The sequence below is a fragment of the Amblyomma americanum genome, chromosome 3 (assembly GCF_052857255.1).
Source record: "Amblyomma americanum isolate KBUSLIRL-KWMA chromosome 3, ASM5285725v1, whole genome shotgun sequence".
NCBI lineage: Eukaryota > Metazoa > Arthropoda > Arachnida > Ixodida > Ixodidae > Amblyomma > Amblyomma americanum.
Window position 1 is genome coordinate 77,525,523 of NC_135499.1, and position 12,901 is coordinate 77,538,423.

At 48.9% G+C, this 12,901-nt stretch overlaps 1 protein-coding gene across 1 annotated transcript in view; it reads left to right on the forward strand.

Moving 5' to 3' along the window:
• The first annotated feature begins 631 nt into the window (after positions 1-631).
• Positions 632-12,901, forward strand: part of LOC144123083 (uncharacterized) — a 155,994-nt gene continuing 143,724 nt past the window's right edge. Inside the window, exon 1 of the mRNA XM_077655985.1 lies at positions 632-752. The gene's annotated coding sequence lies outside the window, so the exon portion shown is untranslated. The remainder of the gene's footprint in view (positions 753-12,901) is intronic.

A 12,901-nucleotide genomic window follows, 5' to 3' on the forward strand; every position in this document is an offset into this window, starting at 1 on the left:
TGGCTGTGTACAGAGGCCATGAGTCGATGTAGTTTGCATGAACCGTGGGCGAATTTCTTGACGCTACTGAGGGCGTTCTACGGTACGCAACTTTGAGGTAGTTTGCTTGACAGGGCCGATGTGTGACTAAGGCTGTATGTCGTTTGGCTGATCTTTATTTGTACAGCAGGCCAAAAAGTGACATTGGTAGGAGGGGCAGTACGTTAACCGTCAAAGGCCATTGGGAAAAAGCACAAGAACCAAAAGCCATTTCTTCTAATGAATCGTTACCAACTTGTTCTGCGTCCAAAGCCTGTGCAGCTGTGACGCGCAGAAGATATGGGAATTACCATATTAACATGGACTGTGGCTTGCGCGTAAAAATGCTGCAAGTAGGGTATGAGAAAGTGTAGTTCTTTATTTTTTGTTTAGCTTTAATGACGCTTGCTTTCGAGTAAGACAGCTGTTTGCATTGTGTGGAGCTGAAGCTTAAATACGAGTTTTAATACATGCTGGGAAACGGGCAGCTGGCGTCGCTCATAAGCACAAAGCGTGCATCTAAATCGTATTCGAAGCCCTAGGAGCAAATAATTTATGTCCGCTGCTTCAGAACGACCGGGTTTAAAGCTGAATAAAGAGAAAGGCAGCTGAAGCCCAACGAATACGCAGTTGCCGATAGCAACGATACGTGTCCTAAGCTAAGAAAGGTAGCTGAGAACAATCAGCAAGTGTTCCCAGCCGTGAAGAGGCACAGCCTTCTTTCGTCTGTTACAGTGAGTTTTTTCCTCTGAAGTATCCGCTGTCACAAGGAACAAAGTTAGCCTAGGACAAGGACATGTTCTAAAGCGATAGCGTTACTGCCCCTGTTCGGTAGAAAATCCGGCGTCGTCAGCGGCGACGTTGTGAACAAAAACAGCTTGCCACCTGCCGCCCAGGTCACGTGGCTTAGTGATGTCATAACAGCTTGCCCAGTGTGGCTCATGGGAACTCGTCCAACTGATTGTGAGTGAACTGCCCACAGTTTCAGGTGGCAGTTAAATTAGTGACGCGTAGTGCGAGCTTGCTCGGGAAGAGCAACCTGGGCTTCACGTGCCCCACAAGCCGCTGTGTTTTAAACACCCACCTGCCGGCGCAGTGGCGCATCGCTTATCCTCTGCGCCACTGTCCCAAGAATGGTACCAGGACTACCAGCGATATATTAATGTGAAGCGAAGAATCACCAATTCCGTTTATATCAGTAGTACCCCTTTAACTCTGCCTCGTCATACCCTCAAGGCGGAGTTTAGGCGTCCCATCCAGTTTTTTTATAAGGGTTTATTATAATTTATATAAAAGCACTGCCGCCATTCTTCTTATATTAACCAAAAAAGTCAATATTACCTACTGCTTGCAAGCCGTACCTTGCACTTTTTTACAAGAATTTACTTTAATCAAAACAATGGAATTGTCGCGATTCTTCTGAAAATGGCGAAAAAACACAACTTATTCTTACAAGCCGTTATTGAAACAAACAATTGTTACAACGGCTTCACACTTCTTAGTAAAGCAAAAGCTTCATTCGCGAAAAACTCCTCTAGGTATAAAGGAAAGTTGTAAGCGCATAGGTGAGCCGGCAGAATTGGACCCGGGGCGGCTGGTGCGAAACGGAAGAGAATCCAAGCCTTGTGTAGCATGGAGGGGGGCATGAGCCTTTCCAAAACGTGGGGTCTTCTGAGACACCTATTAGACCCGACCAACTCGAAAACCCAATCGCGAATTAGATTATCAAAAGCTAGGCACGGGTTTGATGGTACAGAGGTGGAATTTGTGGACAAACTCATCAACATTTACATTGGCGATACCCATAGTACCCCCCTCCAAGCATACAACGGAACTCCCAACGAGGAGCTCGACGCACCCATCATGGAGGCGGAGGTCAGGGCTGAAATATTGGGACTAAAACCGAAATTGGCCCCGGGCCCTGACGGGATAACTAACAAAATTTTAAGAAACCTGGACGATGACTCCATCAGCGCTCTGACGGAGTATATGCAAGAAATTTGTGCCAAAGGCCAACTGCCTCCACAGTGGAAGGCGGTAAACGTAATTATAATCCCAAAGCCTGGCAAACCCCCTAAACTTGAAAATCTGAGACCAATTTCGCTAACCGCATGCATGGGGAAATTGTTGAAGTGCGTAGTCCAGACAAGACTGACGCGATTTATGAACCAAAACGGCCTGTGGCCGCACGAGATGGTCGGCTTCCGACCGGGCTTGTGCACGCAGGACGTGATGCTCCGACTCCAACATGACATAATCGACTCGCGTTCTAGAGACGTCAAAGTAATTCTCGGCTTGGACTTGACAAAGGCTTTTGATAATGTTACACACGAAGCGATCCTCCGTGGTCTCCAGGATATCGGAGTAGGCACGCGAACATACGACTACATCAAGGACTTTCTGTTAGACAGAACTGCCTGCGTCAGTTTTTCAAGAAATTGAGTCTCCCACACTGAACTTAGGGAGATGGGGCACGCCGCAAGGCTCGCTTCTCTCCCCGTTCCTCTTCAACGTGGCGATGCGGAACCTTCCCGAAGCCCTGAGGAGCATAGAGGGGCTAAATTTCAGTATGTATGCGGATGACATCAACCTCTGGATTAACAAGGGGAGCGATGCGAGCATCTAGAAAAGCCTGCAGGCGGCGGACACTGTCGTGGACTATGCTGCCAGTAGGGGTCTCTCATGCTCTCCGCAAAAATCGGAATTACTCGTCTATAACCCAACATCGCTCCGATGCAGCGCAGCTGGGAATTTAACAATAAAGTAGAGGGCAAACCAGTTTCCGAGGTAGATAAAATCGAAATCTTAGGGCTATTCATTCAGAAGAATAAATAAAATGGTGGGGCAATCAAAAAGCTAGAGTGATTTGCCACCCAAGCCCTTGGCATTTTTAGAAGGGTCGCGCTGAAAGGACGAGGTCTGAAGGAAAGAAGCTTGCTTAAACTAACCCAAGCATAGGTAATAAGCCGCGTGAGCTATGCCACGCCTTACTTAAACATCAGGTCGGAGGAGAGGAGGAAATTAGACTCACTCATTCGGCGGTGCATAAAGAGGGCCCTGGGCTTACCAATTAGCACCCCCACGGAGAAGCTCCTCCCTATGGGAGTGCACAATACCTGGGACCAAATAGCGGAAGCTGTCAGAATTTCGCAGCTCGAAAGATTAAGCCGAAAGACCACGGGCAGAGCTATCCTCGAAATGGTAGGCCTGCAAGCAGATAGGGGACAATGAGGCAAATCGAGCATCCCGTAGGACTGCCGCGCAAATCTAATCATTTCCCCCCTCCCTCGTAACATTCATCCCATATTCAACACGGAGAGGAAGGAGAAGAGAGCAGAAACACTAATAAGACGCTTCGATTCGATGGACAGCAAGTCGGTTGCGCACGTAGACGCGGCAAGTGGCAAGTCGGGTGCGGCGGTCGTCTTGGTGGTCGACGGCCGAGGTGCCTCCGTATCGGCTGCCACCATTAGAAGCCGAAACACGGAAACAGCGGAAGAAGTTGCGATAGCGCTCGCTTGCGTTGGAACGGAAACCAATTTCATAATCAATGATAGCTAAACAGCCATCTGGAATTTTGGAAAGGGTAGGATCACGCCGGAAGCGGCAACGATTCTGGCCGGTAGACGCCACAACAGAAAAATCAGTCAAATTTGGACCCCCGCACACGCCTCCGTTCCTGGCAACAAGGCGGCCCACGAGTTAGCCCGAGCTCTCTACTTCCGGGTGGCTGTGGAGCCGCCCGACTGCCGGAATATGGACGAGCGTCTGCAAAATTACACGGAGAATGTTGAAAATTAATGGTTATGCAGGAGACTGGTGCCACCACCGGACAAAAATCTAAACAATATGGAAGCAGTCGCATGGCGGCGCCTTCAAGCTGGGAACTTTGTAAACCCGGTCTGGGCTTTTCATATTCAGACTGGTGATAGAAAAAACGATAAGTGCAAGCACTGTGAGGAAGGAGGGACCCTCGACCACATAATCTGGGAATGCGTTAGCTCCCCAGAGGCTAAAGCAAACTAAATTGTAGAGAAGCCTGGGAAGCCCTGCTGCGGAGCGAGGTCTCTGCTCAACAGCAACAAGCGCTCCGCCTGGCGACAGAAGCCGCGAAGAGTCAAGACCTCTTTGCCTGCTTGTGATCGCAGAGGTCCCCGACCCCGTCCTCTAGGCCTGCGTGCCGGGGTCGGGGAGTAGGGGGCCGCCTTATCTAGTGGAATATTAAAGTTGTTATCATCATCATCATCATTGGACACGTGGCGGCTGGTGCGGAGCGGAAGAGAATCCAAGCCTTGTGCAGCATTCTTTGGAACCAAAAGAGAATGATGTGTAACACATTTTCGCCATACCTAAATCATACGCCACGCACGCGAAAGCAATCACCACCTCTTAAATTATTACATCGGATAGAATCTAACTGTACGAGGCTAAAACCTTCTCGGTAACAGCTTAGATCGGTGTAATTAACGTAGTGCTGTAAAAAACATTTGCATATAGCAAAAAGAAAAAATATCCTTTAAAAATCCGCTCTCGGCAATTTTTAAGAACTGAAGGAGTTTTAGAAGTGCCTTTCCATGGAGTATACGCTTGTCTCATATTACGTTCCTTTTTTCATTTTCCCCGCGCTTCTTCAAAGAGCACGCCCTCTGCAGGAGTAGATACACTCTATTATGAAACCCTCGTGAACAAATTGCACCGGAGCTAGGAATCTAACCATGGAATTTGCTTTGCGAGCCGGGTGGGCTACCTCTTCACTATCTCTGGGACGAGAGTCAGTGGTTTAGAACTCATAAAAATGGTTTCATTATGAGTTCGGCTGCGGCTTCCTGCGTACGTTTTTCGAAATTCTGTTCTTCAACTTCACAGGTCGCTGCCGCGTTACTTTGCACAGCTCAGTAAACAATGAAACAGTCCAGACAGCAGCTGCGCGCCACGAATAATCTTCGCTCGGAAGCATTTTCATGGTGGACCGTATGTTTAAGCCTCGTCTTTAGCGAACGAGATAACTGCTTTCCTGTTGCATAATCATTTGCGTTAAAAATGACCTGAAGCTTCACTTGAGCGCTCGTCGAGCATCCGCACCGTAGCAGCACTGTAAGTGGGGAAGTATTTTTTGAAGCGAAATTTATTGCCCCAGGGCAGCAATGATGGGTTAAAGTATGATGAATGATGTAGTAGGCATTAAATTAATGGAAAAAGGTTATCTGGTTTGATGAAGTCCAGTAGAGAACGATGGCACGGTCCCTGCGTCCAGGTAATGTATGAAGCAGGGTTGCTTGGTGAAAGACCTGCTACCATCAGGTGCCGGATCCTTGTAGGCTTGAGAGCTGGGCAGTCCCACAGTAAGTGATGAATGTCGGCCTCAATGTCCTCGTGTTTACAAATCGGACACCCTGGCCGAGGAAACAATTCTCGGTACTGAGGCCACTTACGAGTTATGGCCGGTGTGAGGGCAACCCCGACCCGGATCCTCCTAAGCGCTACCTCCTCTGCACGGGTAAGACCGCGGTGGAGGGTTACCGCACATGGAGGGATGAGAGTACGTGTGCGGCGCCGGAGGAGATCCTTTCTTGATGAAAGGAGGGTAAAATTGTCCAAATGAAAAAGCCGAGGCGGTGATTAGTTTGTATTCGCAAGGTGGGTCGCTAAACCTGGCTGGCTTTGATAGGCCAGCAGATCACGTGGGACCCACTCAATACGTACTGGCCGCGAGATGCGTGCCGCGAGCCGGTGGATGTCCTGACATATCGTTGGACAGCGGCTAACACGTCGTAGCAACAGGACAACTTGAAGGGCGTCAGTGCGGATGACAACGCGGGCAGCACGGAGCGTAGTTATGTCGGCCACGGAGCAGAGTGCTTCTTGAACTGCAACGAGCCCAGCACAAAATGACGAAGGGTGTTCTGTAAGCTGAAACCAAGAGGTTTGATTCAGGGCTGGTCTGCCCGGGCAGTAGACAGCCGTTGTTGCTTTGCAGTCTTGTATTCTTGCGTTTACGTAGACAACAATGGATCCTTCAGGCAGGCAAGCAAGTAGTTCCTCAAATTTCTGGTGAAGCAACGATGCCGAATGAGCAGATGTTGGCCGGCGATTATCTGTTGACTTGTTGTCGCTGAGCTGCAAAAACTTCCATGGGGGAAGAACTGGCGTTGGCGGCTGAAGAATGGAATTTGACGTTGCATAAGTCCTCAGTGCATGCGTGGAGTGCGATAGACTGGAGCTCATCAATGGTATTGAGCTGCGCATTTTCTTGTAAAGCTATGACCAGTTTGATGCGTGGAAAGCACGTAATGGTACTCATAGCCTCTCGGTTTACGGCCTCAAGGCGATCCCATTGGGCTCTTGTAAGATGTTGAAACTGGGCTTGATAAACAATATGTGGCTGCAGAACTGCCCTCATCAATGGCCGTGCAACGAACGAGCCTGCGCCACCAGTTTTAGGGGCAATTCTTCTAATCAAACCCAAAGTTCTTAGAGTGATTCTGTATCGCTGCCTCTATTTGTTTCCTAAGTAGCTCAACAGGAGAAGTTCAATTTATTTAGCAAACAAACTCTGTAAGCGATCCACTGAGAGGCATGGCGATAAATTCCGCCAATCTAATTTATATTTGCGTTTAGTTGAATGTTACGGTTGCGTACGTCTCTTTGAATTAATGCCAGTATATTTTAGGGCCTTTTTCAATGCATCTTCTTGCCCGGCCGTGGTTGTCCCATTTCGATGGGGATGAAATGCGAGAGGCTCGTGTACTATGCAAGGTAAGTGCACGTTAACGAACCCTAGGTAGTGGAGATTATCCCGGAGCTCTCCACGACGGCGTCCCTCAAGCCTGAGTCGCTCTTGTACGTTAAAAATCATAAAACAAAGTAAACAAGCAGCTCCATGTCGAGAAGAGCTGTATGACACATGAAAGGCAACTAAATATGCCTCAATAGTAAACATTCTTTGCATAACGAAAGACTGTTTTGGAAATGCGGGTGCGCTTCGAAAGAGATTTAATGGAGAATTCTTTAGTAATCTGCAACTCACTGATAACATTGACTAGCTAAGAAACTCTGAAGACAAATTTCATACCTTAATTAAGGACTTAGATAGGCAAAGGAGAAGAGCTGACCTAAAAATTTAGGTCCACAAAACTGAGTAATGTTTCACGCTTTGGGTAGGACATAAACAATAGGCGACGGCGCATTGGACATAGTAAGTACGCACACGTGAGCAACATGAGATAGAACAACTTTTTGCACAAAATTAAGAACTTTCTGGTCGTTTCTCTCATAAGTTTGACGATAACATGTGGATATTACACGCCAAGCGGAAATTTTTTTACAACGCAGAAAAAAAAACTGCGCTTACCCCACTTAATTATTGGGTAATCAATAAATAAACCCATAAAAGTTGTGCCCTCTCATATTGTGATTAAGACGACGACGAACTGTGCAGTGGTGCGGACAGGAGCGCTCCCGCTAGGCTAGCAGCCATTAAATCATCTCGTTGGCATCGATCATCGTGTCTCTTTCTTCGGCTGGCCGCCACGTGGCATTCGGTGGAGCTTGCGGGGTACCGTCAACATCCTGGTCGGAGGAGGTTCGGCGTCCTGCGTCAGCCATGGTCGTCGCCCGTGAATTATTCGTGTGCGTCGCTCGGCCGTGCCCCAACGTTTGAGATCCTAACCGACCCCACCGTTGTCCCCCCCCTCCCCCCGCCGCCCCGTCCCCCGCCCAGACCACTGACCTGACCTACCGACACCACCGACCCGAGACGCCGCTTACCCTGCCCAGGCCGTTCGGCGTGCCCTGGGGCCTCGACCGTCGGCTCTCGGCGACCTGCGGCCCGGAAGCTTCAAGACCAGGAATCATTCAGCCATCTCATTCATCGTGGCGGCCAGCACCTCACCCCTTTCTCGTTCCTGTCCATCCATGCTCTTTAGCCCGTAGCCACTTCGCGCGTCTCTTTGTCACCGATCGGGACGATCGCTCGGTGGCGCCGGGTTGTGTGACGAAGACGACGACGAACTGTGCACTGGCGCGGACAGGGGCGCTATCATTTTATTGCCATCGATCATCGTGTCTCTTTCTTCGGCTGGCCGCTACGTAACAATATTGGTCATGACTGTACTCGGGAAATGTATTGACCGAAGAACCGGACCACGAGCTTGAGCCAGCTAGAAAATAATAATGGGGCAGAGTGCATTTTGCAATTTTTTTTTCGCTCACAGCGCAACACGAACGGGACACTAGACGAAGGACTAGCACAAACAGGCGCTGACTATCAACTGGTTTTTTATTGAAGAACGAAAAGCGTATAAATAAAAACATTGAACTACTTATCAATCAACAAAAAGTTATCTGGAAGGCACGTGGGAGGTTAGATAGCTCAATTCCCTCTCGGATAACGTTATGGAAGGGCTGCTGATACATTTTGCGCCGTTGTGGTAAATATAAAAAGCTTCCATAACTTCGCGTGATAATTTATTGTTATGTCGGAACAGGATGCGCGTGTTCTTGTAATCGGGAACACATTGGCATTTTTTGCACTGGAAAGACGCCTGGGCAAGGAGGTCCCCTTTAGCTCTCCTTTCTGCATGATCCTTTTCATGCCTGCATTGGCATTGCCTGCTGTGGGAGCCTGTGTGAGACAGGGGGTCATTTTTTCTGGTTTTTTCATGCTCCATCAAGCGTTTGTTAACGCACCTGCCAGTCTGGCCAATGAACATGGCACCGCAAGAGAAGGGGACCTGGTATACCACCCCTACCTCGCAAGGTATAGATGGCGACACATGACGCACTTTACAAGCATCCCTCTTGCTCTTGCCGTAGTGCCTCTGATTCACCTGTTTGCACATTGCGCTAAGTTTTCTAGGTGGAGAAAAGACGTCAACGTCGTATCTGCCCGCAACTTTTCTCAGCCCATGTGACAAGCAGTGTGCATACGGGACCACAGCCGGCTTTTTCTTTTTGGCTTCTTTCAGCTGAGCCCCATTCTTGAGCTGCCTAAGAAGTGTCTCCGCTGCCCTGGAAATGAGTTGATCTGGGTACCCGTTCACACGAAACCTGCCTGATTGCGCCAAAATGCTCTCTCGCGTCCTTTCATGGCAAGATTTCCTGAGAGCTGATTGCAGGCAAGATGAGGCAATGCTCTTCTTTATGAGCTTAGAATGGCCAGACCGGAAGTTTAGCAATGGTTTGGCAGTCCTCGGGCGATACCACCAACACAAGTGTTTCCCCCCGCCCCCCCCCCCCCCCCCCCACATAGTGCCAAATCCAAAAACTGCAGTTCTTTGTTGCTGGGAACCTCAGCTGTGAACTCCAGCCCACGTCCGCATTCCTTAAAAGTTTTCAGAACGTCGACTAGACTTCTAGGCAAACTGCCTGTTCGGGTGAGCACCAAGTAATCGTCGACATACCGAAAAATTCTGACAACTACCCCATCCAATGCCTTTTCAATTTCCCTATCAACCCTGCTTAAAAAGATGTCGGCTAACACAGGTGCCCCCCTGGAGCCTATGCAAACCCCCGACGCTTGTACAAAAGCCTTTCACTCCCAATCAACTACTGTTTCAGATAGATAAAAGGACAAGATTTCTAAAAAACTGTCAACCGAGACACCGCATCCATCGATAAAAGCACTTTCATCATTGTTCGGTGTTATGCACATCTTCACAGCTTCCACGAGTTCACAATGTGGCAAGGAATAATAAAGGTCCACCACGTCAATGCTGAAAAACATGCAGTTACCGGGGTTATCCGTTTTGAGAAAATCGACCAGCAAGTCCGAATTGGGAATCACAAATGTGTCCGGAACGCACAAAGAAGCAAGTTCCCTCTGAAGATACCCTGAGACGACATGCTGCCAAGTCCCCCGTTCAGAGACGATGGAACGAAAAGGATAGCCTGGCTTGTGCGTCTTAGCGGTGAAAAAGACTTCGAGCTGCTGACCCTTTGACATGTTGGCTGCTTCAGCCAGCTTGTTCAAGTTGTGGCCTCTTAGAAGTTGCACTGCCTGTCCTTTCACCATTGATGCTTTGAAGGCAACCTGTCTGAAGTTCTTCTGCAGGGCTTCGGACGCTTTCTCATCAAAGGCCCCCGCTGGAAGGGCTACAAAGCATCCCTCCTTATCAGCTGTCAGCAACTTCAGACCGCTTCCGGCCAGGAAGACATGCCTCTTGTCCCCAAGAAGTGCTAGCCGTGAGCGGGTTCTTTGAGCCTTCAAGCAGTCACACGAGAAGGTTGTGCAAGATATACAAGTCCGAGTTGTGGGGGCAAGCACGAATCTTCAAGGACCAGCTAAGGGTGGCCTGCAAGCGTGAACGGGATTTTCGGGAGTGGTGTGCAACTTCTGAAAGCGTCACGGAATTCATATGGAACGCCGTTCGGCCAACACTGCCTAAAAGGAAACAGGCTAACGTGGAACAAGGAAGGTTCATCGACCTCAGCGACCAGTAGATACCGGAAAGACACAAAAATGTGTTGCCTTGGGACCGAAGTTCGCTTGTGAGCCCCGTCTGAGGCCCGCAGAGAAGGTGGCGTGTTCGAGGAACATTGTTCGCTCGGCACCAGAAGACATGCGCCCCCGTTGCACCGCGGATTGCGTGGACGTGCTGGGAGAACCCATGGTAAGCAGCGGAACAGCGGGAGCATGAACAATACCGTTGAATTCCTGGCCGGAAGCGGTCTGAAGTTGCTGACAGCTGATAAGGAGGGATGCTTTGTAATCCTTCCAGCGGGGGCCTTTGATGAGAAAGCGTCCGAAGCCCTGCGGAAGAACTTCAGACAGGTTGCCTTCAAAGCTTCAATGGTGAACGGACAGGCAGTGCAACTTCTAAGAGGCCACAACTTGAACACGCTGGCTGAAGCAGCCAAAAAGTCAACGGGTCAGCAGTTCGAAGTCTTTTTCACCGCTAATACGCACAAGCCAGGCTATCCTTTTCGTTCCATCGTCTCTGAACGGGGGACTTGGCAGCATGTCGTCTCAGGGTATCTTCAGAGGCAACTGGCTTCTTTGTGCGTTCCGGACCCATTTGTGATTCCCAATTCGGACTTGCTGGTCGATTTTCTCAAAACGGATAACCCCGGTAACTGCATGTTTTTCAGAATTGACGTGGTGGACCTTTATTATTCCTTGCCACATTGTGAACTCATGAAAGCTGTGAAGATGTGCATAACACAGGACAATGATGAAAGTGCTTTTATCGATGAATGCGGTGTCTCGGTTGACAGTTTTTTAGAAATCTTGTCCTTTTATCTATCGGCAACAGTAGTTGATTGGGAGGGAAAGGCTTTTGTACAAGCGTCGGGGGTTTGCATAGGCTCGAGGGTGGCACCTGTGTTAGCCGACATCTTTTTAAGCAGGGTTGATAGGGAAATTGAAAAGGCATTGGATGGGGTAGTTGTCAGAATTTTTCGGTATGTCGACGATTACTTGGTGCTCACCCGAACAGGCAGTTTGCCTAGAAGTCTAGTCGACGTTCTGAAGACTTTTAAGGAATGCGGACGTGGGCTGGAGTTCACAACTGAGGTTCCCAGCAACAAAGAACTGCAGTTTTTGGATTTGGCATTGTGTGAGGCGGAGGGGGGGGGGAAACACTTGTGTTGGTGGTATCGCCCGAGGACTGCCAAACCATGGCTAAACTTCCGGTCTGACCATTCTAAGCTCATAAAGGAGGGAATTGCCACATCTTGCCTGCAATCAGCTCTCAGGAAATCTTGCCATGAAAGGACGCGAGAGAGCATTTTGGCGCAAACAGGCAGGTTACGTGTGAACGGGTACCCAGATCAACTCATTTCCAGGGCAGCGGAGAAACGTCTTAGGCAGCTCAAGAATGGGGCTCAGCCGAAAGAAGCCAAAAAGACAAAGCCGGCTGTGGTCCCGTATGCACACTGCTTGTCACATGGGCTGAAAAAAGTTGCGGGCAGATACGACGTTGATGTCGTCTTTTCTGCACCTAGAAAACTTAGCGCAATGTGCAAACAGGTGAATCAGAGGCACTACGGCAAGAGCAAGAGGGATGCTTGTAAAGTGCGTCATGTGTCGCCATCTATACCTTGCGAGGTAGGGGTGGTATACCAGGTCCCCTTCTCTTGCGGTTTCATGTACATTGGCCAGACTGGCAGGTGCTTTAACAAACGCTTGATGGATCATGAAAACACCAGAAAAAATGACCCCCTGTCTCACACAGGCTCCCACAGCAGGCAATGCCAATGCAGGCATGAAAAGGATCACGCAGAAAGGAGAGCTAAAGGGGACCCCCTTGCCCAGGCGTCTTTCCAGTGCAAAAAATGCCAATGTGTTCCCGATTACAAGAACACGCGCATCCTGTTCCGACATAACAATAAATTAACACGCGAAGTTATGGAAGCTTTTTATATTTACCACAACGTCGCAAAATGTATCAGCAGCCCTTCCATAACGTTATCCGAGAGGGAATTGAGCTATCTAACCTCCCACGTGCCTTCCAGATAACTTTTTGTTGATTGATAAGTAGTTCAGTGTTTTTATTTATACGCCTTTCGTTCTTCAAAAAAAACCAGTTGATAGTCAGCGCCTGTTTGTGCTAGTCCTTCGTCTTGTGTCCCGTTCGTGTTGCGCTGTGAGCTAAAATGAACACTTACCAACTCGCCCAAATTTCCGCCTTGCTGGATTTTGCAAGCTCGGTGTCATCATACATAACAATTTACTGGTACCGCTCAGGAGAAATGTGTGTAATAATATCTCCATTATTGTGCCGTTCCATATGAGCAGAAACTTGGGCGCTAAAGAAAAAGGTTGAACTAAAATTGGGGTCAGTGCAGCGAGCTATTAATGGAAAATTATTGCCGCAACGTTAAGTGAGAGGAAGAAAGAACAGTGTATCAAAGAACTAGCGTAACTCAGGCATATCCTACAAAT